This window comes from Larus michahellis, chromosome 2 (genome assembly GCF_964199755.1).
Source record: "Larus michahellis chromosome 2, bLarMic1.1, whole genome shotgun sequence".
Lineage (NCBI taxonomy): Eukaryota > Metazoa > Chordata > Aves > Charadriiformes > Laridae > Larus > Larus michahellis.
The window spans coordinates 160,419,536-160,443,705 of record NC_133897.1 but is presented as its reverse complement, the minus strand read 5'-3'; the positions used below and the strand labels follow the sequence as shown (position 1 = coordinate 160,443,705).

General features: G+C 41.5%; 1 protein-coding gene across 2 annotated transcripts in view; it reads left to right on the top strand.

Moving 5' to 3' along the window:
- The window catches only part of KCNQ3 (potassium voltage-gated channel subfamily Q member 3), a 211,968-nt gene that overhangs the window by 66,866 nt on the left and 120,932 nt on the right, over nt 1-24,170 (top strand). The window lies entirely within an intron of this gene.

Below are 24,170 nucleotides of genomic sequence, written 5' to 3'. Positions count from 1 at the left end.
TATGTGGCAGATAGAAGACTAATTACAGAATACACACTTGGTTTTCCTTAATATAATAATGAGAGTTCATTAAACAGCGGCAGGGAACAGCAAGATCAGTGCTGCATTCTTCTTATTATTTATTTCCATTATAGTGCTGCATGTAGGAATCAAATGAAATGGGAACCCCTGTTGTGCTAGGTGCTGCATAAGCACAAATTAGGTGATTGACTCCTGCAGTTTAAACACCGCTCTCTGTAGCCACTTCCTCTGGGGATCAGGGTCCAGCTCTGACCCTGTTGAAAAAAGTAGCGTTTTCACTTGAACCTGTGGGAATTAATTTTCCACTAAATATGTCAAAGTTTTGCCCAGTTGAGCACTAGCAGGGGGATCATCTGGGGCTGAGGATGTACACGAAGGGGCAGACGTGGAAGTAGCCACGTAGTCCGGTAAGCAGGATAGTGGCATGGGCATACAAATTGAAGTATTCGTAATCCCTGGGTGAAGAGGTTGGATTGTTGCAAGAACTGCTTATTTCAGAAGAAAAAAGGGAAATAGATCAATTCAAATTTCCTAGAGCTTCCTATGTGTCCCAGAGACTATGAAATACCCAGCATAGTGTCTGCATGGTGTAACCAGTTCCGAATCCTCTCCCATTTGTAGAAATAGGATTTGTTTGGCTTTCTGGAAAAGAAAGGGATTCAAATGAAATGAGCCACGGACCAGCCAAATCCCAGGTGTTGGGCAGGAGACTCACATGATTTTTCCCCGGCCCTGTCCTCTGCCTTGGCAGTACAATGCCATGTTCTCCCTGGTCTGCTGAAAGCCCTGCAGCAGGCTGGCTGGTCAAGACAGGTCAGAGGAGTCCCGCACGTTCTCAGCTGCACTCATGTGCTGTAATCCTTCTATCGTCATCTACACCTACAAAATAAGCCAACATGTAAAATCTCACCTGTGGGGTCAGAAAATATCAAGAAGTTTGTCTACAACTGAGACATCTATCAAGGGGGAGGGGGGGGAGATCAATGTGGATGGTATTTCCTTGCACTAAAATGTCTTACGTAGTTTGTGGTCTTACAATATTTGCACCCTATGATGTAGATAACCTGGAATGAAAAAGAAGAAAGGAAATCAAGACACATTTAGGTAATTTTTGCCATCGGTATTTCTTTCTTCCCAGTGAGCACTTGCAGCATTTATTACACAGGCATTTTGATAATGTAAGTCTTCATTATCAGAAAAGATCTACCACCTCAAGATCCTCTTCCCAATATTTATCTGAACTAGATGGAAAGAAAGAGGTTAAGACTAGGATAACCATATCCTGATATTTCCCAAGGATACTTTCCCAGTTTCCTGAGACTTCTGGTTCAGAAATTTCTGGAGGTAAAGGTGCCTCCTGGATTCTTTTCTTTGTAATGCCCATCTGGTTTCTCTTCCATTAAAGTCGAGTTAAGTTTTGAAATCATATAATGGCTTCTATCTACAGCTGCCTGTGAATATGGTATGTAATGAATTATCTCATTTTTTCTTTTCTTTTTTTCGTCCGTTCCCCCCCCCCCCTCCGGTACTTGCTATTTTTGTTATTCCTTCAGTATGGTTGGAAAAGCTATCTGGCAGATGTCCACCCTTTCACTGTCTCTGTGCTACCCATGACATCAGAGACCTTTTTGATATCAGTTGTTTCATTTCCAGAGAAAGAAATGAAGTAGTTCCTCAAATGGAGAACATAACTGTACTTTGGGAGATACAAACCTATTCTAGAATGAACCATGTTTGTTGGGGATGTTATGGATTGTCAGTAATTGAAGTATGTACATAATTGTTTTTACTTTGAAAAAAATTGTCTGCAGTAATCAATTCCTTTGGCCAGGAACCAATATTGGTTTTCCAAAAGTCTTGAGTTACCAGCATTGCCTGAAGATGCAGTGCTGTTTGATGGAAACGATTCAGTTGCGTAAACTTAAGTGTCTAGTATGAGAAGTTCTAGGTTATCCAAGATAACTACCTAGGGTAGCGGGAATGAGATGGGATCTGAAGGGGACCTAAACTTTCTGGAATCTGTTCTGGACGTTCTCAAGGCCAGATCAGATAACCCAGGACATGTCAGGTCCTATTTACTGCCTCCTTTTAGCCAAGTGATTCTTCTCTACAGCACTGAAAGTTAACCCTTCTTTATGAAGGCACTTGCATAAGGAATTTAGGGCTGGCTTTCAGGTATTTCAGTTTAATAAAATTTTCGCCATGATTTTCACTTACACACAATGATAATTTTTATCCTAATCTATATGAATAAAAAGGGAGCTCCAGCTGTGGTGTAAGCAACTGTTTCATGAATCCACATTTGGTTAGCATTACTGTCATTTCTCTGGATGTTCTTGTGTGGCTTTATTTGTATGTTCTAATTAAAAGAACTCAGAAGCTCTTGGATGTCTTCTTTATTTATGCTTTTTTTAATTAGAAAATTCAATAGTTAAGAATTGGGGCATGTGAAGATACAGCCATTTCATCTCCTGCTGTGATCTTGTTATATGTCCCAAATTAATTGATATCAAGCCAAGTTAGAAGTTGGATAAAAATGCCTTTAGGGATTAATCCTGGGTGTATTCGCAGGTCAAGTTGATGATTTAATATGTGTCAGCAGCACAAGATTGCTGAGTCTTGCATTTGTTCTTGTCATGTGGTGCCAGGCATCCTTGTCCTGGAGATATACTATCACTAAAGATCCCGTGATGCATTTTCCAATAAAAAGGAGGTTTTGGTCTGGATGGTCCGGTCCATTTCCAAAGGCCTTGTAACCTCCAGAGTTACAGTCATACCTGTGTCAGTGGGGCACACTCTCATGCTTCACTTACAAGGCCAAATCCTCTGGGTCCAAGGGAACTCTTCCAGCTGAAATGGACACACAACCACCCAGTCTAGTTGGGTTCTACAGATCGCTTCACAGGGGCCATATGCAACTCCCTACAACTAAATAATCATAATAAAAGAACCTGCTTTTAAAAAGCATGCATATGATGTCATTTTCTTATGGAAGACCCTGTACTCCTATTTTTGTGGTTGTAGGAATGAGAAGATGCTTACAGCAGTGATCTGGACACTTTTATTTTTCTGTTGCCATGGATGAGTGAACCTTATGAACAGTTCTCTCAGCTGCTACTGTTTAGCTGGAAAGAACAAAGATGTGGACAAAAGACTTGCCTGGTTGAGTACCCGTTTACTACTGGAAGAGTAAAGAGGGGCAAAGGGCTGGGGACTCCCACAGGTTCCCAACCTTTTCAGTTTTTCAGTCTCTTCTTTCACTTGCAGCCTGCGAAAAGGAAACACACTGATAAGTATCATGAAAGACAGCATAACTTCACAGCAGTGTTCCTATAGAGAGCTGAAATGAAATTTTTTATCTTTTCTCTCGTGCTACCTCTGAATACAAGGACAAAAGACCTGTTGTTTTTGGCGAAGCCAAGATTTTCACCTTCATTCTCCTGACAGTGATTCTGTGTAGCGCAAATAAGAAGTTATGCAAGAAGAATGCCTTGATACTCTGCTAGGTATGTGTATGCAGTGCAAAATGAATAAGCAGCTATACGTAGATTATTATCATGTGTCATCACTAAAGAACTGATAGAAGTAAATGACACCCTTGCTCACAGACACAATGCAGAGGCAAAGGCTTGAACATGCCAAAAAAGCGGGCTTCTCATTTTGCCACAGGGAGAGGAGGCTCAGAGTAAAGTCCAAGGAGGCAAACCTTGCATCATCATTACTACTGCTGTATCTGTTATAGAACTGTGTAGTTATGCGGAGGAGGACTTGATTGCAAATATTATTTACTGTCAGATCCTTTTCCCTGGTATAATTCTGCTCAGCGTATTCTTCTGAGTTCTGCCTTGGGTCAGCTCTTCATGCCATTAAATAAACAGTAAATCCAAGTAACCTCTCTCTGCTCTCATGCAAATACATGTAAAAATTACTACTGAAATTACTACTGAAATTTATCAGAAATCCATGGTCAGGTTCTCAGCTGAGAGAACCATGCCACCAGTTTGCACTAGCTGAGAATCTGACCCTAGCACTGTTTTTTTTTGTCACCTCAATTTGATTAGAAATCCCTTTCTTAAAGCCTTTGTACACATGTGTTCTTTAATTCTATTTTGAATTCTCGGTGGAAGAAGAATGTGTCTAATTTACCCCTGCAGAACGTGGCTAGAAGAATGCTCTTCAATGCTGAAGCACTTTAAAGAGCATCTTCAAAACAGTTTATGGAGACACTAATGGAATTTTCCTCCTTTCTACCCAGCATTCCCGTTTCTAAAACTTCCAAAATATACCAGCAAGCATAATGCAGAACCTGAATTGCTTAAATTCAGGCGTCTTTCCTCTCCTTCCCTTCCCCCATGTAAAGCAATTTTCTTTTTAAATGTTTCAAAATTTGCAGCTGTGCTACTGTAACAGGATGTTCTTAGCTATGGGAAACATATGAGCATCTGTATGCTTTCTGACTCAAATTATTTTAATTCAATTTTGGTGTACGGTTGATGTGATGAATTCAAGTCGTGTAACTATTGAATAAGCATTGGTGAAGATGGATTGAGATGGGGAAAAGTAATGTGTCATCAAATGACACATTTTCTTCCACCCTATCGCAGTGCCAAGGACACAAAAGAAAGGGGATGAATTAGTTTGAACAAATATACTTAGAGACTCGTATTCTGGTATCTATTGCCTTGCTCCCAGTTTGAATTCAGACTGTCAGGGAAGCATTTGGGTACTCAGCTGAAGATTTACAGGGAAGAGGTAGCAGCACTAGGGGAGGAGGTATGAAAAATGGAGGTCTTGGTGACCTCTCTGTAATGTTTTATACTCATTGGAGTTGCCAGTGTTGCCGCTGTCCAGGTTTCCTTTGAGACGGGTACAAACAAAGGACGATGCTGCGATGGGAATGCTTTCACTGGCCAGGGAACTCCCACAGCCCGTTTATTTTTCTGCCACAAAATTTCCATATGATCTTGGGCTAACCACACAGCAGGGCTTGAGGCATGGTCACAGGAGAGGTGGGGAGTGAATTAGTGCAGCTTAATGAGAGCTGCGATGGCCTGGTGATGGCCGGTCGTGCTTGCGCTTTTGGCTGCCCCCAGCACGAACGTGTTAACTCCAGCCCCCGGGAAGCGGTGGGCAGAAGGAAAGCGCGTGTTTTGTGCACTGTCACCACTGAGCAGTCATCTGTGATACTGTGGTGAACAATAGCTGTGAATAATACAACAATACAGATTATAATATATTGTCAAAATAGTTATCAGATGGCTTTAAAATGAAACCGACAGAAATATAGTTAAATTCATCCTGATTTCTTAATGACTCAACAGCACACTTCAGTTCCAGTAAGTGAAGAGGCAGACAACCACATATTTCATCCTTTGAGGGACTGGGGTCTAAATTCTGGTTCAAGGAAGCCTGGTTATTTAATATTCCTCTATAGTACCTAGTGCTGCTATAAATCCTTCCTATGTTGGTTAGTTAAATGGTATTTTATATTCCTGATATATTGATTAAGAGAGTAAATTAAATAGCTTCTGTTAGATTAGCATTTTCTTCTGGGAGCAGTTGAGCAGTGAAGGTTGTATGACCTCTTCTGGAGATCTTGGGGACCTTGGGATCTCGGTCTGCAAAAGTAGACTTGGGATATGCAGTGAATGGAAGAGCCTGCCGTGAGTACCTCAAAGTCAAAGTTTATACGGAAAAGCTTCACAGGAGGTAAAACATGGTAGGGTAACACAGTTTCTGTTTTCAGAGGGTTCAGGAAATCAGTCATGATATAGCAGAGAACTACTGACTGATGGTAATGTATCACTGTCAAGAAACATCATCTCTCAACAGCTTTTTCCTCTATGAATTGCACTGATTGCCTTTCTGAATATGATGAGGCTTCATCTGTGTTTTGCAAAATGCTTTGCAGTCCTTCTCTGAGATGTATTAAATGCCTGATATTTGCAGGACATGCTGCTGCTTAGTAAAGATTTGTCCTTTTGCTAACAACAGCTTTCACTCATGGCCTCTATTCATGGACAGCAGAAGTGGCCTGATTCGAATGTGTGCTTGGCTCAGATCATGCTTTCACAGTGATTTTTTGCTGCCCCAGGTCCAGCGATTGTTTTGAGCGAAGACTCCTCATGCCCTTCTGAATCTGTTGGGCTTTTTGGTTTGTTCTGTTTTGTTTTATTAACAGTGAGTGACGGGAGTTTCGAACAAAGCTGTTCACAGCAAACATTTCAAGTTTTCCTTTGCCGGCTGCGGTTCCTCAACGTACAGCCAGGAGACATTGACGATCTCTGCCAAGATGCACGTGTACAGGCAAACAATATCCAACTAAAGAGGTGCCCCAAACAGCCTTTCAATGTAGCTTCCGAGAAACTTATTTTAATGCATGTGAATTGAGATATTACCTGGACTGAACACGTCACAAATTTCCCCTCCCTTTGTCTATACCTCAAGCTGTATCTCATAAGCCAAATTTATCACTCCGCATAGTTCTTTTAAAGACATTTCCATAGGCGAAGCCAAAACCAATTGCTCCCTGTCCAAAACTAATTGTTGTCCTTTGAAAAAAGATAAATATCTCAGTATATCCTGTGTTTTAAGCAGATAAGCAGAGTTATAAGAAAATCTGATGCAGAAGAAAATTGCAGCCTAGTAACAGTGAAAAACCACAGTCCTGACCCAAACAAAAGACTAAATAGAAAAAAAAAAAATGCCTAGATCTCCAAAGTGAAACCAGGATTTGAGATATATATACACTGTATTCAATGGACATGTATCTGAATCTTTGAGATCACTTTGGAAATTTTGTCCTCAAAATGCCTGCTGCGCCTCTTACCTTGTTATGCAGCAGGCTCTCTTTCAGGGAGAGCCATGTCTCAGGTACTGCATGTTGTTGAAATATTTAATGACTACGTAAGGATAGAAGAAAACAGATATAAATCATTGCAAAGGAAGAGACCACGCTAGAAATATGATGCTTTTCTAGCCAATGATGTGGTCACACACTTTGTGATCTGCTTTGCCTTAAACTACAGCCCTTGGCAACTCTCTTTGTGCCTTGGGTCTAAGATAAGGATGGAAAATAGCTCCCTCAGCACAAATTATGATACAGCAGAGAGCTCTTCTAGAAGATTTGCATTAAGATGCAAATCCATAGGCAAGAGGGCTTTGTTAGGTCCTTACAATTTTTGTGATCTGCTAAGTAAAAACTAGGGACAAAACACACTCAAGGAGAACTTGCATTAGTTGAAAGCCACGTTTTGTCAAGTCAAAATGACTTAAACTTTTTAAATTATTTCCCCCCCCCCCCAGTGTCTGGAAGGTAAAGACTGAAAAATGTCACGTTCTCATCCAAGAAAACCTTACACTCTGCAAAAGCTTCATTTAACAGCTTATGAAGTGATAACTTCTCTCTTTCTCTCTCTCTGGGCTTGTTATGCCATCAGATACCTTTCTATACCTCCCATCATGGTGTCAACATCTCTTCCACAGGGTAGCGGTTTTGTCAAGATGAAATATATGACACCTTAGCAGCACCATTGCGCTCTAAAGAAGTTCATAACACTGTCTTGGTTTCTCCCCACCACCCACTGCTTTAGCAGCAGCTGTGAACTATACTGGATGGAATTGCTGCTGTGGGGGGAACGGCTCAAGCACGCAGCTGGGCTTGCCTCCTTGCTGAGGAAAGAGCGAGGTCCCGTTCCCCCGCCTCAGCCTCCCCCCAGCCTTTCACACCCAGGCGCCTGCTCTTGCAGCTTCCCCTAGCACCCCCCAGGCCTCTGCCTGTCCCCCATTTAACTCACTGCACCTGCAAAAACGTATTTCCTTTTTTTGCTGAGGTTCACTTTTCGTGCGGGTGGCTTGGTGTTTATAGATGTCTCCACTGGGGTCAGGTGCACTGAGGGATTCCCTCTGTTGCCTCATTATAATTTTCTGAGTTGGGAGAGGTAATAATTCAAAGTCTGCATTTTAGTATTTTTTTCCTGTGTTATTCTAAGGACTTTCCCCAAAACGTTTGAGAAGGCAATTTACCTCAGGGCACTTTTTCTCATGACCAATTGCCCCGTGTGTTTCTTGTCAGCTGTTATGCCAGATCAACTCCCCGAGGACTTTGCTGTTCCTGTTAGTGGCAAATGCTGAAAAGTTACCTCAGTGACATAACTTGATTTGCTGAGGAAGCTGGTAGGAATTGGAGTCATGTCTATTACCGAGACCATCCATCCTCTTTAATTTTATGAGGCAGTAGCATTTTGTTGTTAGCCTGTTTCATAAAAGTGTGCATGCCAGAGATGCTGGCTTGGTATAGGCTACAATAGCTGATTTAAATACCTCTTGACTTTTGTGAAAATAGAAAACAGACTTCTGGGAAGGCATATAGCTTCACGTGAGATCTGGGGACTGCAGAGGTTTTAGCCTTTTCTGCTTGCAAGAAGGTTTTGTTGTTTTTCTGCTAAGTAGCAGTGAAGTCAACTGTAAAGAATGCCAGGAAATGATGGGAAAACTTGCTTTCATGCAACAGCTCTAATAGGCACGAAAGTCCATCCCCACAATGAGATAAAACTTCCTCCCAGGGTGAAGTTTTAATTCCTAATGGTAACAAAATTCTAAATAAATTGGAGAGCAGCATCTGAGGCTGAACTGATCGGTGGAGAGGACACGAACAGTCACAACAAAGTGCTTACCAGGTAAAATGCTTTAAAGATCTGGGGCTTGTTCCCACTCTGTTTGTAAGGACCTTGATTTTCAGAGTTATGGTTCACCTGTAGCTTTTGGCACCTGCCACCAGTCTGATGTCTAGGTACCATCAGACTTGAGCGTTTTGGCTCCTTGATCTTAAAACTGTCATGAAGATTTTGTGCTGGTGGCAAATATTGAACAATTACTCAACCAAATCAATCCAGTGGAACAAAATGTCCAAATTTCTGGAGTATGAGTTTGTCTTTTCACAGGAGCCCTCACTCTCTGATCCTGGTAGTGCCCACAGATACTAGGACTTCCAACCTAGACACACATTTCAGCTCACCTCCCAGCTTTCCTCATGGCTGGCCAGGCAAGTGGCAGCTGATGTGGCAGGCATGCCCTCCGTACGGACATGGTGGGCACTGGCTGGTTGGCTTGTATCGTGTGCTGCATGGCCAGCTGGTGGGTACATGCTCGTGCAACGCCATTTCGGCAGATGAATTCCCACTGCAGCTTTTCCTCACTGGAGGTTCGCATTCATTCAGTTCTCCTTCCCCTTTCTGGACACCGGCTCTCAGGAAGCTTGTATGAGTTTCTTGTCTTTAAGATTTCTCTCTCCCATCTTTAAAACTGTTGGAAATTCAGAGAGGCTTGAAATACGTCGGGAGAAAAGGGTGGAGGAGTTTCTGGGAGACAGGTCATATAATCTTTGGTTTCACAGGAAACCAGGCTAAGACATGGGGATGTGCTAATGAGAACAAAGACGCTGATTTCATTGTACAAAATCTAAATATGGTTAAAAAGAAAACATAAAATAAAAAAATAAAATTGTCTAAGCAATGGTATTTATTTCTTTTCAGTCTTGTATATACTTGCAATCATCACATAATTTTTATATTTATTTTTCTTTCTTGTTGCATTGTTCCTTGCCTCTAGTCCATTTTCTTTCTAAGACGAACAAGTTCATGGTGTCTCAGCTCTGCAGCAGCTTTTCCTTTATTTTAGTAGAAAACAGACACACAAGTGCACGAGATGCTTCAGATGGGCAGCACTGGACTTTGCCGTAGACATGAGTACTGCTGCCTCACCGGTCAGAAACTATAAGTCTGACTTGCAAATACTGCAGGAGGATGCAATGTGAAAGGAACTGGTGAAAAAAACCCTGCAATCATAAAAAGCATCAATACCAAACTCTCCTTTCATGCCTTGAGTACCAAAGTTAAGAGCATTAACGTGCTCCAGCCCATGGCTTTGCGGCTACACCAGAGAACCCTCTCTACTCTCTGGGTGAAAGTAAAGCTGAATGTCACCTTCTGATTTCTCTTTCCTCTCTCCCTCGATAGCTCTCCTTTCAGTGCAGGCCTAACCCAATTCTGCTTAGTTTGTAAAGCTTGACAAGATCACCACTCAAGGTACTAAGTTTTTAAGGTGCATTCATTTTTCATTTCAAATTCTGCCTCTCAAGCTATCTATAGCTCAGCATTTAGCCTGCAAATAAAGCTGTAGCTGGTGAGCTGAGCAGAAAAAAGAGAAGATGATAAATGAGTTAATACTGAGTTTGTCACAAGGCCATTTGCTGCATGAATTAAAACACAAATTGCCCTGTGGGTTTAGGGTTTACCAGCCCTGCTACAAAATATGTTAGTGTAGAAATCTGGTGATAGTGTGTTTGAAGGTCTATTTTTCTTAAAGCTAGGCAACTTGGCTGTCCTCTCTCCCACTCTGGCACAAAGTCAAGTGAATAGAGGAGAACACTGTGCTCGTATGAGTGATGCTTTAAAAGGGGAGTGTCATACATGCATTAAATTCATCTCTTTGGGTCAGGGGAGCTGACTGCTTAGCAGCGTCTGTCTGTAAAGTATTATGTACTTGTGGTCCCATTTCCTGAGATATAATTTATTTTTATGTTAAATGGTGCTCTTAGCTGGCCTTCTCTCCTTTTGGTAGTCACAGCTACCATTGTTGTTAATTAAAGTAATACCTGACTCCATGCTGGAGAGCAGGACCACATGCCAGCAGAAGAGGACATTCCTACAACTTAAGACGGCTCCTATCATGAAAAACTGAGGACAACCCAGACCTGTAGGAGAAAAGATTTAACATGGGAAAAGAGGAGGTCACGTACTAGATGTTACATTAACCTCTATTTTTATTTTAATTTGATGTGGTGTGTGTATAGTTACCCTTGGCTAAGAGGGCAGCCTACCTTTCACTCCCTCTCTTACAGCCTGCAGACATCAGATCCGAGTCCGAGAGTTTTGTGCTCCATCACAGCGTCCCTCCCTCTCAGAGTCTACGTCTCTGTAGGGCTGCACTTCTCAGCCATGGTCTGTCTTCACTTGATGACTAAAAGTCCTTTTCTTCCTTTTGCAGCCTCTTCAGGACAAATCATTACCTTTTCACCCATGGCAAACTGAATAACGAGGAAAGGAGCACAGGACTGTGTGCATATTTGGCTAATGCAAACCATAAATGTCCTGATAAAGTCTTACAAATCCCAGTCATTCAAGCAACCTCTATCTCAATGAAGAAGACAGTATGTAGTGACACATTCTTACTTCTTCTTCTGCATTTTCCCTGGGCTCCGTGTGCCTTCACAGCATCCACCACTAAAGCCTTTCACCGCAGGGCAGCTGTGGGAAAGCATTCCCTACGATCCCTGCTGTAAGCATGGGAAGACCAAACTGTGAAGGGCAGCAAGTACTTTTCTATGAACTACGTCACCCCCTTATTTCACAGGGAATTCATGGTTGTTCATTTGACTTTGCCATGTTGCATTTCTTTTATTTTGATTTAAATTTACCCAGCCACCTTGGGCAGTATGCATGCAGGTAATTAAAGTGTTTGAAGTACTGATAAAAATAGCATGCAGAACTTCCCCAGTCTCCGGGCTGCCTGTTGAGTTGTGGAGCAAGTTACCAGTCATGCTTCATTTATCTTCCTTACCCTGCCGTAAGGTCAGGGAATACTGACTCTGTCTTACAGATGGGAAACTGAAACAGAGTGGGTAGAACCTTGATCTTCCAAGGTATGTAGGTGAAATGGGATCCAGAGGAAAGCAGGCATTTAAACTGTAAGCAGATTCTTAAATAACTTTGAAGCTCTGCGCCTATGGGAGTTCTCAAAGTCATGCAAGGCAGGCTGGGGATGAGCAGGGAGCTGAGCCCAGATTTCTGTATGCTTAGACAAACACTTCGTAACGATCCCAGATTTCACTACATCCAGTTATGCATAGGCAAAGGTAAGTAGCTATTCAAGTGCTAAATGTTATTTTCTCCTGAGTGAGCTTGTGAGGAGCTTTGCCCTTGTCAGCTGCACATGTGAAGATTAAGCCCACAGAAAGAGGTGGTACTTTTTTATATGTCACCCTGAGAAGTTTCTTAAGAAGTAGATCAGAGAAAGAGTCTCTTCTGCCTTGAAAGGTAGGTTTCAGCTGTGGTTTTTACCTCCTGTTTGGGTGTTTCATCTCCGTGAAAAATCGCCCAAATCTGTCAAAGATCTGAGCCTTTACTTTCTGTGGTCCTCCTGGAGACTGTGGAAATGAATCCTCTCTCAGTTCTGACTATGCTAAACTTACTCCATCCTCTGCATCTTCTGCTGTGTTGTAGCGCATTGCATTCAGCCCATTCCCCATGCTACTGAACAACTGCCAAACCAGAGGTCCAGAAATATTTGTCCCATTGGTTCCTGATCCTTGACACTAGGGCTTGTTTGCAAACACTCAAAATCAGAAAGACAACTGCTAGTGTTCTCAGAGCCTCTCATTTTTGTACCAAGACAGTGTAGAAAAAGGGAAGGAGCTCTGTCTCACCCCTGGAAAGGCTGGATATTAGGGCTGTGAATCCCTAGTTGTATAATGAATAAGGCAGGGGACAAGAAGATTACATGGTTAACCAGAGGAACACCCATGCACGCACCTGATTCTGATGCAGCCTTACATCACACCTTCATTTAAGACTGATCAATTGTACCTTGCCCAAAGTGGTCTTAGCCTAACCCTAACCCTAAGAAGCGCTGGTATCTTCAGCTGAAATCTACGGTAACTCGTGACAAGATTTACAGAGCTGAAGTTACTTGTGAGTTAAATGTATGAAAATAAAATTATTTAGTTACAATCGTGGTGTCGCTGGACTGTGCCTGTGTGGGCACATCCGCTGTGCTTAAGGCATTAATTCCTTGAGCAGTCCAGGAACTTGTTGGCTAGTTGTTTGTGAAGATGAGATAATGAACTGGTTTAAGACAATGGACTGACTTGAAACTAGGTGTTAACTGAGCCTTCATGATTAAGTATTGACTGATGGCTGCAGGAGCCATCCTGGTGAGGATTTTGGACAGTTATAAAGAACTCTCCTGGCAGCTCCTGCTGTGCTTAAATGTGTTGCTTAACATCCTGTTTGGAATGACCAGGCAGGAGATTCACAGAAGTGATTAAATTGTGCTCAGATAAGACACTTGTAAATAGTAAATAGAAATTATTCCTGCAGGTGCAGAATTGGTTATATGGGACAATCTTCTTAGTGTAGTTATTTGTGAGGTGTTTTATATGTAGTTTTGATATAACAGCAGCGATAAATTATGTTTCCTGGGGGGTTCACACGGGACCACAGGCCAGCTGGAATATAGGAACTGAGCAGAAGAGCCATACCCAAGTCAGCCGACGGTGTCGCTGGAAAGATATTCACAGCAGAGATTCCCATTATCAGTGGCAACAAGCAGCTGCCCCTGTTTGAGAGATGTGATTCCTCACATGAACACTATCCTATGCAAGATCCCAATAAGCTAGTTCTCCTTCTTGACAAACACTCAATCCATGAGTGTCTGTGCAACAAACTGTGGACAGAAGTGCTACAAAAATGTCAACTATTCAGAAAGAGCAATCCATAGGCATAACAAACCAGGCTCTCACAGTGCATCTAACCCCAGTTTGTCATATTTATAATGGGTATATTAATATTCTTGAAGTCTTATGAAGATAAGTCCCTCCTGAAGCACATAATGACAATCATGATGCACTCAGAAAAAAGCAAATAATGAATTCATACTATGCAGAGTTTGAATAAGTAGTGACAAAAATGGTACAGTTACTATTAAACAGTGGCATTACATTGGTGTTTTGAGTAGGTACCTGGTCAGTGAACATCGTTTCTTATATGCAGTGAATGAGGTGGGGGTCCAGTGGGAAACCTAGTCTGTGGCTGGGTAGTTAAAGACTATCATGGTACCCATGAAGAACGAATACAGAATAAAAAGGAATGGACGGTTAAATGGCTGTTCCATTTTTGGTATTTTCTTGACTGTTGAATGCTTTGACCTAAGACTTCCTGTTGTGTCACATACATATCTGGACATGAGTGGTAATAAAAATCAATTCATTAGGGCTAAAAAGCTCATTTACAATATCCCCTTAGAGCTTCTTGATGGAATAGTTTGTATCCCATGAGAACGGCTTTATAAGAAGTGGAACATTTCTTTTTCTTTTCATAAAGCTTTACCATGACACATGCAATAACAAACACTGCACTACACCAGTAAGTGTTTGTATTTACTCTGCTTGAGATTCCCCATCAGCCCCCACCACTGTTAATAATTCTGTCATCAAAGTTGAGATTGCCATGGGAAGCATATAGACAAAGTTAAACAAACAAAGTGAAGGACTAAGGAAAAATAAGCAACTTGCATCATGGAAATCTGTGTCCCAGCAGTGTGCTAACAGCATACCAGCATATGGAAGAATTGCCAAGAAAGGAATTAGGGAACTTCAGAGTTCCTTAGAGAGGAACCCAGGCAGACAAACCTCACTAAAATGGAGATTTTCTTTTCTTGTGGATCCAGATTGTTCCTTTCTCTGAACTCATTTCTAGCTGTCTTCATTCAATGTGACTCTTCTCAGTCTTGATGTATTTCCATTTGGGCTGCTCCATGCTTCTAGAGTTACTTTGGCAGGATTTTATCGGAGCTGGTATCTCTGCAATAGCACAAAACAAACCCCAAAACAAAAAGTGGTGTTAATGTCAAGCTTGATTTTAGAATCAAGGGGAGACATCTATCTCGAGCAGGCAAAAATCAGGCCCATAGTTTGTAGGTTGCTGTTACAGTGAGAAAAAGAAGAAACATCCCAGATACGTTAATGACCATCATGGCATTGCACAGCTCAGGATTAACAATGAGATATTTGTAGGTATCACTGGATTATTCATGAGTTACAGCTTACCTGTGTTTTACAATTAATCCTGAAAGACAGGAAGGGATGTATTGTCATTGCTGTGTAATTATGCTGTGGAGGTCCTTTCATTAAACTCTATGATGTCAGCTGAGTACTCTTCATCATGCAGTAGATGCTATGTAAAAACAGCAGTGAACTTGGAAAAAAGTAAAGAGTGGACCAGCAGGAATGTGCATTCCTGCATGTGCAGAAAGCAGAAGTGAAGAACATGAAGAAAGTTTTAAAAAATCTTAAAATTTTAAAGTCCTCAGCACAAGAAGGACATGGACCTGTTGGAATGGGTCCAGCAGAGGGCCACGAAGATGATCAGAGGGCTGGAGCATCTCTTCTATGAAGACAGGCTGAGAGAGTTGGGTTTGTTCAGCCTGGAGAAGAGAAGGCTCCGGGGAGGCCTTATAGCAGCCTTCCAGTATCTAAAGGGGGCTACAGGAAAGATGGGGAGGGACTCTTTATCAGGGAGTGGAGCGATAGGACATGGGGTAACGGCCTCAAACTGAAAGACGGGAGATTTAGATTGGATATTAAAAAGAAATTCTTTACTGTGAGGGTGGTGAGACACTGGAACAGGTTGCCCAGGGAAGCTGTGGATGCCCCATCCCTGGGGGTGTTCAAGGCCAGGCTGGATGGGGCTTTGAGCAACCTGGTCTAGTGGGAGGTGTCCCTGCCCATGGCAGGGGGGTTGGAACAGGATGATCTTTAAGGTGCCTTCCAACCCAAAACATTCTGTGATTCTGTAACATCTCAGAGAGAGACACTTCTTTACTTCAGGCTGTTTTTGACTCTGGTTTGTTCTCTGGTTTACCCCAGAGAAGTGGGCTACAGAGAAAATAAAGAAGCTCAGATGTGTTACAAGTGATGTGTCCTTGCCCATGACTAGTCAAGTCACATAATGGGAGCAAGAGCTTGCTGGGCACTCACCTGCCGTGTTTAGACCCAGTAGCTGGGTGTGTTGCATGTGCAGAGTCATATTGGCTTCCAGAGATGCCTGGCTAGAGGCATCTCACCTTTTAAACTCACCTTTTTTAAACTCACCTTTTAAAGCATCATGGCATTGGCTTGATAGAGGCAGTTTTCTGAGATTTACGCTGAAATGCCAGTCAACACATCTAAATACGTGGCCCTGAGGCAAGTGACCCTTGGTCTTTACCACTGTCCACTGAGAACACCAGTCGTTCACATCACCTAATATAAACTGATTTGCACTTATTCGAACTAGGCTTGCTTGTGAGGATGAGTGCTGAGGAACGGGAGGGCCGTGTGCTAGATGAGAAGTGAAAGACTGGGCAGCTACAGACTTTTGACCCTTCTTTGCAGGTTGGCTCCTGGTGAGCGCAAGAAAAGGAACAAAGCCAAAGAAAGCGAGCTCTCTGACATTACGTTTTCCCATCATCCTTTATCTGAGCAGGCTGGAGCCTGCCAGTTATAGCCAGAAGTCAGAACAAGCTGTGCATTTTAATTAGCTGCTGGGCACTTGGTGGCTGAGCAGTGACATAAAGCAGTTTTCTTAGTTGCATTTTAAAAAGGTGATGCTTTACAGGGAGGAATCTCCCATTTGAGTCATTTTCTTTCAGCGCAGGTGCAGACTGTCTTTAGGTAAATATTTCTAAAAACAGGAGCATTCAATTTTGTATGTGCCAGATCTTGAGATGCTGCATGCCCATACAGCTCAGTTGAAGCCATGAATTGTTCTGATTTATCTCAGCAGCAGACATGTAGTAGCTCAGGAAAAGGAGAAAAAAAATAAATAGAGAGAACAGGAAAAGTTCAAAATAAAGGTCAAACTCTGGCAGTTTTTTGCTTTAATTAACTTCAATTTTTGATCCACAGGACGTTATTTTGGCCCCATTTACACTGGCGTGGCTGGACTGTGCTAGCTTACAGGCGGTTATTAAAAAATCTTTGGCTGATGGAAAGGCTTGCGTATTTTAAGTGAGCCTGACAGTAGACATCACGGGGTGGTTTCTAAGAAATACAGACCCTTATGAATATTTTCCTCCCGCTGTGCAAGGGGGATGTCTCAGGGCTGTTGTTGCCTTTGTTCCATCCCGACGCTCCTCTGCCAGCCTCGGTGCTGTCAGAGCCTTCTTGCAGGAGAGGATTCCAGCTCCAGCAAGTGATTCCCGTTTCTTTTATTTTTAGCATCAAGATGTCTTTTATTCTGGCTGAAGGACAAAATCCCTTTTCACAGGGGCTGCTTGAACAGCAGAAATGAGTGGCTATTAAAAGAAGGCTTACTGTAAAATAGGATAATAACCTAGTTATTTTGCATTTCTAAGTCATTCTTGCATTGATATTTCCTTCCCTATGATGCACACCAATTAAAAGCCACTGAGCAATAAAAAAAAAGCAGTCTGTGCAATAATCTGACAAAGAATCATGAGCTGTGAAATGAAAGAATTATTTTGTTGCCTTAATGTGAAGATCCATAGCAAATTCTTATAAAACAGACTTTGTCCTGGACTGTCCTTTAAGTCTCTGAAATGTCTTGTATATTTTAATGCTTTTCATGTACAAATAAGCATAGGTGATGCATCAGGTTTCAAGGACAGCTACTCTTGCCTGTCCTCTGAATGCTCCTTCAATGTCCTCCATATTTCCACTTGTGCACGGTACAAGGGCTGTGCAAGGCTCTCTTATCCCTGATGCATTAGATCGGATTATTGACAATATATGAATATTTCTCCAGAGAGGTAGGAGTTGTTGTCTGGAGGGCAGGACATTGACTGCGAATGAGGGTAACAGGATATTCTCTTTCAGTGCCTAATAGTTACAGAATGGTGCATTTTGGTGCCCCTGAGGTTAATGGGGAGGTTGGGACAACCCTCAGTCAAGCTGCTTAGCAAATATCATCAAAAACCAGCCGTAGCTGCACTGCAGATTTGGATGCGAGAATGGAAGAGGACAGATGAAGCTTGTAAACAGAGAAGGCGCTCATTATGCTAACTTGATTGTAGCTAATTAAAAAGGGATATTAGCTGATTGGATTACAGGGGATGGAGCAGAATGACCCTTTGTTCATGCCTGTGCTTGCATCAGTAGGATTCTCTGGTCTGTCCAAGAGCGTTCCCGCATTATCCTCATTCTTGGTTCTTCTCTTCTGCTTTCAGGGGCAGATGCTCCCACGCAGCCCGGTCGCCAGAGCAGCACGCCAAGCGCCCCGAGAGCGGTTGTGCCAGGCTTGCTAGCGCTCCTGTCGCTCGGCTGTCAGGCCGTGGTAGGGAGAAGCTGCCACAGCGCGCTGTTGGGCTCTCTGGCTGTTCTCAGCGGGTGTGCAGGCTGTTGGCTGCTCTCGTCGGAGCTCAGACTAGAGAATCAAGAAACCGTACCCAGCACCTATCAACATCATGCTAAGCCAGGCCCTTCATATTTGTTCCATGTTGTTTGGCATCCTCAGTGTCCGTAAACAGAACCTCTGCAAGTTTCTTGTTCAAACTTCAAAGAATAACTGGATAGAATTATTGTGTGCCTACCAGATGTGGGACAATACGTACACTTACAGTCATTCAAGTAACAAAAATAGAATTATTGCGATATGCATTTGAGAACTAAACCTGACAAAGGCTGAAACAAAGCCTCATATTCCTTCATATAAAACAACAGGATGCCATTGCATAGTCTTTTTAGTGCTTGACCTGTGAAAGCGCAGCTCTTAGAAATCCATTCTTAGGTGGGTAATAATTCTTTTGCCTTTGGTGGGACTGAGGTTGTTATGGCTTGTCATGGTTGCCTCACGTTTTAAATTCAGAGCGGAGTGGCAGACAGACAAGACTTCGAGAGCAGGCAGCAATATTAGGAAGCCTGAAAAGGGAGTTGCATATGTGCTGGGCAAGGAGAGAGGAGTGTGAAGTCTTTTTCTGTGAAGAGATAAGCCAAGTGAGTCTATTTCCAGATTTTCTAGCTGGCCATGCCCCTCTCATTCTGTTAAGCAGGCAGACATCGACTCTCAGTGTTGACACTAGAAGCTGTTCCGTTCAAGTGTCATTTGAAAATAAGGTGACCACCAGACTTTCAAAGAAGGAAAGACGAATGCTATGAAAAAAACCTACGTCATGGCTTATTTATTGAGGACCCATCTCACAGCATTTCATGAAGTAGGAACCACACTAAGGCAGATCCACTGTGCACAGTCATTTGGTAAAAGCATTATTTTTACCCAATTTGGTGTCCCTGCCCACTAAGGCCACAGAACGTAAGTGCAGCTCTCATCTCACCCAGCTTCAGCTCTTTGATATGTAGGTTCCCAACCTGCAGTACTCATCTAGGCTCACGGTATAGACATGCTTTTGGAAAGCTGAGATCTCAGGACAGGTGTCTAACACAGCTGAACATATTGCCTTACGGAAATGCCTTTCTCTTTTAGACACCCAGGTAAAATTCACCTGAAAAAATCTTTAAGTATCTGTGATGTGAGCTTCTGCTTCTATGATTTAATTGAGGCTTTCATTATAGTCAATACAGGTAAGGTGTGTAATTCATCTGATCCCTGCTTGAGGTCATGTCAGCATGTATGAAGAGTATTCATATAACTCATAGATTATATGAATAATTAGAATAATTTAAGATTAATCTCACCCTAAATTCGATTGAACATCCCGGTTAGATCTCTGTTGACTACAAGGAAGCCTTTGGCAACTTGCTCAGATACAGACATCTGCAATTATAGATCTGCCCATGGAGTAAGACGAATCCAACATTGCCAATCAAACAGAAATTCCCTGTAAAACAAACTGTTGATCACCCTGTAGGGAAAGAGGTTGTGTTACCATTTTCCCATTGATAGGCAGAATGTTTGTAAGAGAGCCTGCAAAAATCAAGCCTTGAGTAAGTAAAACCATGATTTTTCATCTTTAGATCACAAATACAAAATTCATTACCTCTTGATTTTAAAGCTACTGGTTATCTAAATCTGACTAGGAAGTTTACTTTTATGCAGGTGTCTGGAAATGCAGAAGAAAAAAAAAGTATCCCTTTTAATCACATAGGATCAGGAGCTGCTACTGAAGGAAAACCTTTGATATATTAAGAATTCAAGTATGGTCCCAAAACTGTTAAGGGAATCTCAGTCAGTCTCCAGAGATGCTACTGGGATTGCAGTCAGAAGTGCAAGATGGTTAATAACATTACTCCTTTGAGTTATGGTAGATTGATAACAGCATAACCTGTTATCACAAAGTAGGGCAGACACAGTAGGAGCTGGGACTGTTTAGCAGTAGATTTTTGGCTGCCCTAGGACAAGTGAATAGCAGCAGATTTTGTAGTCAGAAAATAGGGCACTCTTACTGCGGGGAGTCACATGGCCTACCAACAGCCATTTTGTCTGAAAGGGGATATGGCCATTGATGTTGATCCAAACAGCAATGCAGACAAGTGAGACTATGGAAATTTGGACTGAAAATAAGGAGATTTATTTTAAAAGTGTTTTTTCCTTTCTCTCCGCTTTTTTATTTGTTGGGTTTTGAAGACGATATCCTCAACCTTTCTGTTTTGTGTGTATTGGTGCCCATTTCAGGTTAAAAATACCATTTAGTTTCAAACCCAATGAAAGAATGCTCATTGCTTTGGGGCCTGGAGAGTATTTTGTCTCATCTGCAAGGTCATATTGAAAATTATTCCAGAAGTATCTGTCTTTCCCTTCAGTGGGAAAGCGAAGATTGTGATGAAAGGATTAATATACAAAGCCTTGCTGCACTGTTTTCTATTCTGCTTGATCTCTCATGGTCAGTAGTGCCAATAATGCTGCATGCTTTGGTTTCTGTTAGGTCTTCTCCAAGTTTGCTATTGTTTAGAGATTTTACAGTCTGTCTAAAAGTACATCAGGTTAATGCCCTCTGTTCTGAAATGAGTAGAAATGAACATGTGAAAACATTTCACTAAGAAGTTTTAAATTCAGTAAATGTGTTGATTTTATATTTCAAAGTTCAGCTGAAGGCAAGGACATTGGGAGGATTGCATTAGAAAAATAAAATGGTCTAGCATGAGCAGAATATTAAGGGATTCAGTTGCAAACCCTAATTCCTTAGGAAAGATTACTCTTTCACTTGCCTACATTTTGCCAAGAAGCTGACACATCCAAATAAGATATTTTACTTGTGAATGCTGTAATTGGAAGAACTTTAGATAAGAGTGGATTTTGGTGCGTGAGTGTACACTAGATGACCTCTCAAAGACCCTTCCAGTCCTATTTTTTATGATTCTCCCTGTAGAATGCATTGGAAAGTATGTAAGCAATTTGACTGAAGACTCTCATAAAAACCCCAGCTTTCTGAAGTTCCATTTCCTGACTCTGTCCAGAAACATAAATTTGGACTGAGTCTAGAACCAGATTCCCCTGAAGCTGGGAATGAGCTAGAATGGACACAGACCAGTTTAGCTACCTAAATTCCATCCAATGTCTGTTTTCCACAGCTATAAAAGTTATCAAGTATGTGCCCTATGTTACCCCTGTCAAACTTGAAAAAAGTTTCCACTGAGGAGTGGAAAGCAATAATGGATGCCATTACTTAGTAATATTCCGCCTGAGATTCTTTGGTTTACTCTTTCTGTTGTTGTTGGGGGCTTTTTGTTGGGCTTTTTTTTTTTTTTTGGTAAGATTTTTTCTTTAGTTGAAATAGGTAAAATTACTTTGTACATTCTATCCTCCTGGCTATGCCAAGCAACCTGTCCGTCCTTACTACCTCCCATCCAAACCTTGTGGCTTATTGCTTTTGAAAAATAGTCAATGGTTTTTCCTGGGAGTGAAGTTATTGCCAAATTAAACTGAGAAGTCAGACATTTGACAGCTCTCAGAATTTAGTCCCTGGGGTGCTATGGCCTATGAATATGTGCAAGAAGCATCTTTTTTGGTAGTACAATTAACAATTGCAGGAAGAACTACAGCCTTCTCCACCTTCCCTGCAGACATTGTCTCACAGAGGGGTCAATCCTGTATTTTCATAAAATGTGAATTATGTACCATGCTTCAAATGACAGAAAAAAATTGCCCCCAATGTCTGCAGCCATGAATCAAGCATAGCTTCTCTACGTTAATGGATTACTGTCTAAAAGACCCTAGAGTTGCTGTATGATTTGTTTTGCCATTCTTGTGAACGCTGAGCTCTAGTGTGTCGGTTGACCTATATACTAACCTGGGAAATTGCTCTACGAAAGACATTCAAAGTCAGATTTTGCCTAGTTTATGTTAACAGATTTCCCTGTAGATTTTTATCATGCAGTTGATTAATTTATTATTAGAACACATTATAGGCAGCACTGAGATAATTCTTTTAATTTACTTCTTGTGACCCATTTTGTCCTCCTTTTATTTCAATACATTTTTTTCTCTGCCTCTTATTAGTAGCGTCAGCTTAGATTCATAGAACCTGCATTGGAAAAATACGTATTAGGTCATCTAGGACAATTTTTGTCATTACTAAACTTTCTGTGTAGGTAATAGATGGAGGCATCACCGTAGGCGTTTCTGTAGCAAGGATATGTTGGAGCATTCAGCAGTGAATTTGCATAACAGAGCAAGGTAAATTAGACAGTTGTCCATCTTCTGCGCTTTGCTAGGTGCCTCTGTTTTGAATCAGTCACAGGGTGAAAATTCATGTGAGTCTCTGATTTGACCCATATTGCCTTTCTGAACTATCTTGTAGTGGGTTTGAACACAAAGCATACAAAAACTGGCTGCAAAAATAAAAGAAGAACACAGGGATCTGAGTAAAAATAGTATGTAGTGAGTCATTAGATCTGGCTTTTCTGTGTGATTCAGGCATGTTTCTTGTCTGCCACACACTGAATCTGACTTTCACAGAGTGAACATGTCTCTAGATAAGGAAGATGATGATATTCTGCTTCATGCATTACTACCAAAAAAACCCCTTAAATCAGCTAAATTCTGATCACAAATATCTTTATTCCTGGTGAAGGGGAAGGAGGCAGAAAGGTCACAATTTGACTTTCAGATCTCCAATTACATCTGCAAGGCTGGAACTTGGTGCATGTTTGTGGGGATGATTTCACTTGCAAATTGAGCATATTTATTGTCGGGTTCTCCTTATGTCTGCCTCTCTCATGCATCTTCTTGTCCATCTCATTCAGACATTCTCAGAATAAGGACTAGGTTTATGGACTGGAGGAGCCTAAGAGAGTTATGCAAGACCCATTCCAGTGCTACCATTTTATACAACCCCCTACTTGAAGATATCAAGCTCAATCTGAAAAGATTTTAGTTATTTCACCCTCACAACTCCAAAAAAAAATGTTAGTTTTAGAGCTTCACTATATGATGCTTAATAACCTTTTTCTATTACTCTTTTATTCCCCTATCTTTCGCCAGTGTTGGTTTATGGTTTGAATGCTTCATCCCTTCCCTACTATTTACTCTCCTGAAGAATCCAAAAAACCTTCATTTAGCTAAAATGACCAGATTATTACCTGGCCCTCTCTTAGATGGGCCTCCATTTTCTTCTATGTGTCATTGATCTTTGACTCTCTTTATTATGGACCCCTTTTTCTCGAACATCAGTGACCCAACTTAGATATAGTATTTCAGAGGCAACCATACGGTTACGTGTCAATTAGTTTGCAATCAGAACAATAATTGAGAACTAGTGCCTAATATAATATATTGAAACAGCTCTACTCTTGAAGGAAAAAAAAACAACCAAACCAAACCAAACCAAAGAACAAAACAAAACAAAACAAAACGCCAAATCAAACTAAAAACAGAGAGAGAGACAGTGAAATTTTAGTAGTTTGGGGTGTTACCAATGCATGAATAGAATTTAGCGGTAATACTGATGTGCCTTGGCACTTCTACCTTCAATAACCTTTCCTAGCATTATCTAGTTGCTCCTCACTGCACACCTGAAAAGTAAATATAGTTGATTTCTTAACAGAGACACCCTAACTATAACCTAAATGAGAAATCTTCTAATTAGGCTATTTAAAATAGATAAATTTCAGAAAAATCAGTAGTGACAGAACATGAAAGAAAATGCTATGCTGAACAAATACATCCCAAAATAAGAAGAATAATGAGCCCCTTCCCTGAATTTTTAATTCTTTTCTAAGACATTATTAGGAAAAAAGAAAAACCTAAAGAGTCATGAGATTTATTTTTTTTTGCATGACAAAACATAATTTTTCTCCTTAACATTGGTGAAATGCACCAATATTGAAGCAATATGGATTATGAGAGTATGACCCCGATGTACGGGGAACCTGCACTTGATCCCAGTGCCCCTTTTGACTCACCACCATGTCTTTAGTC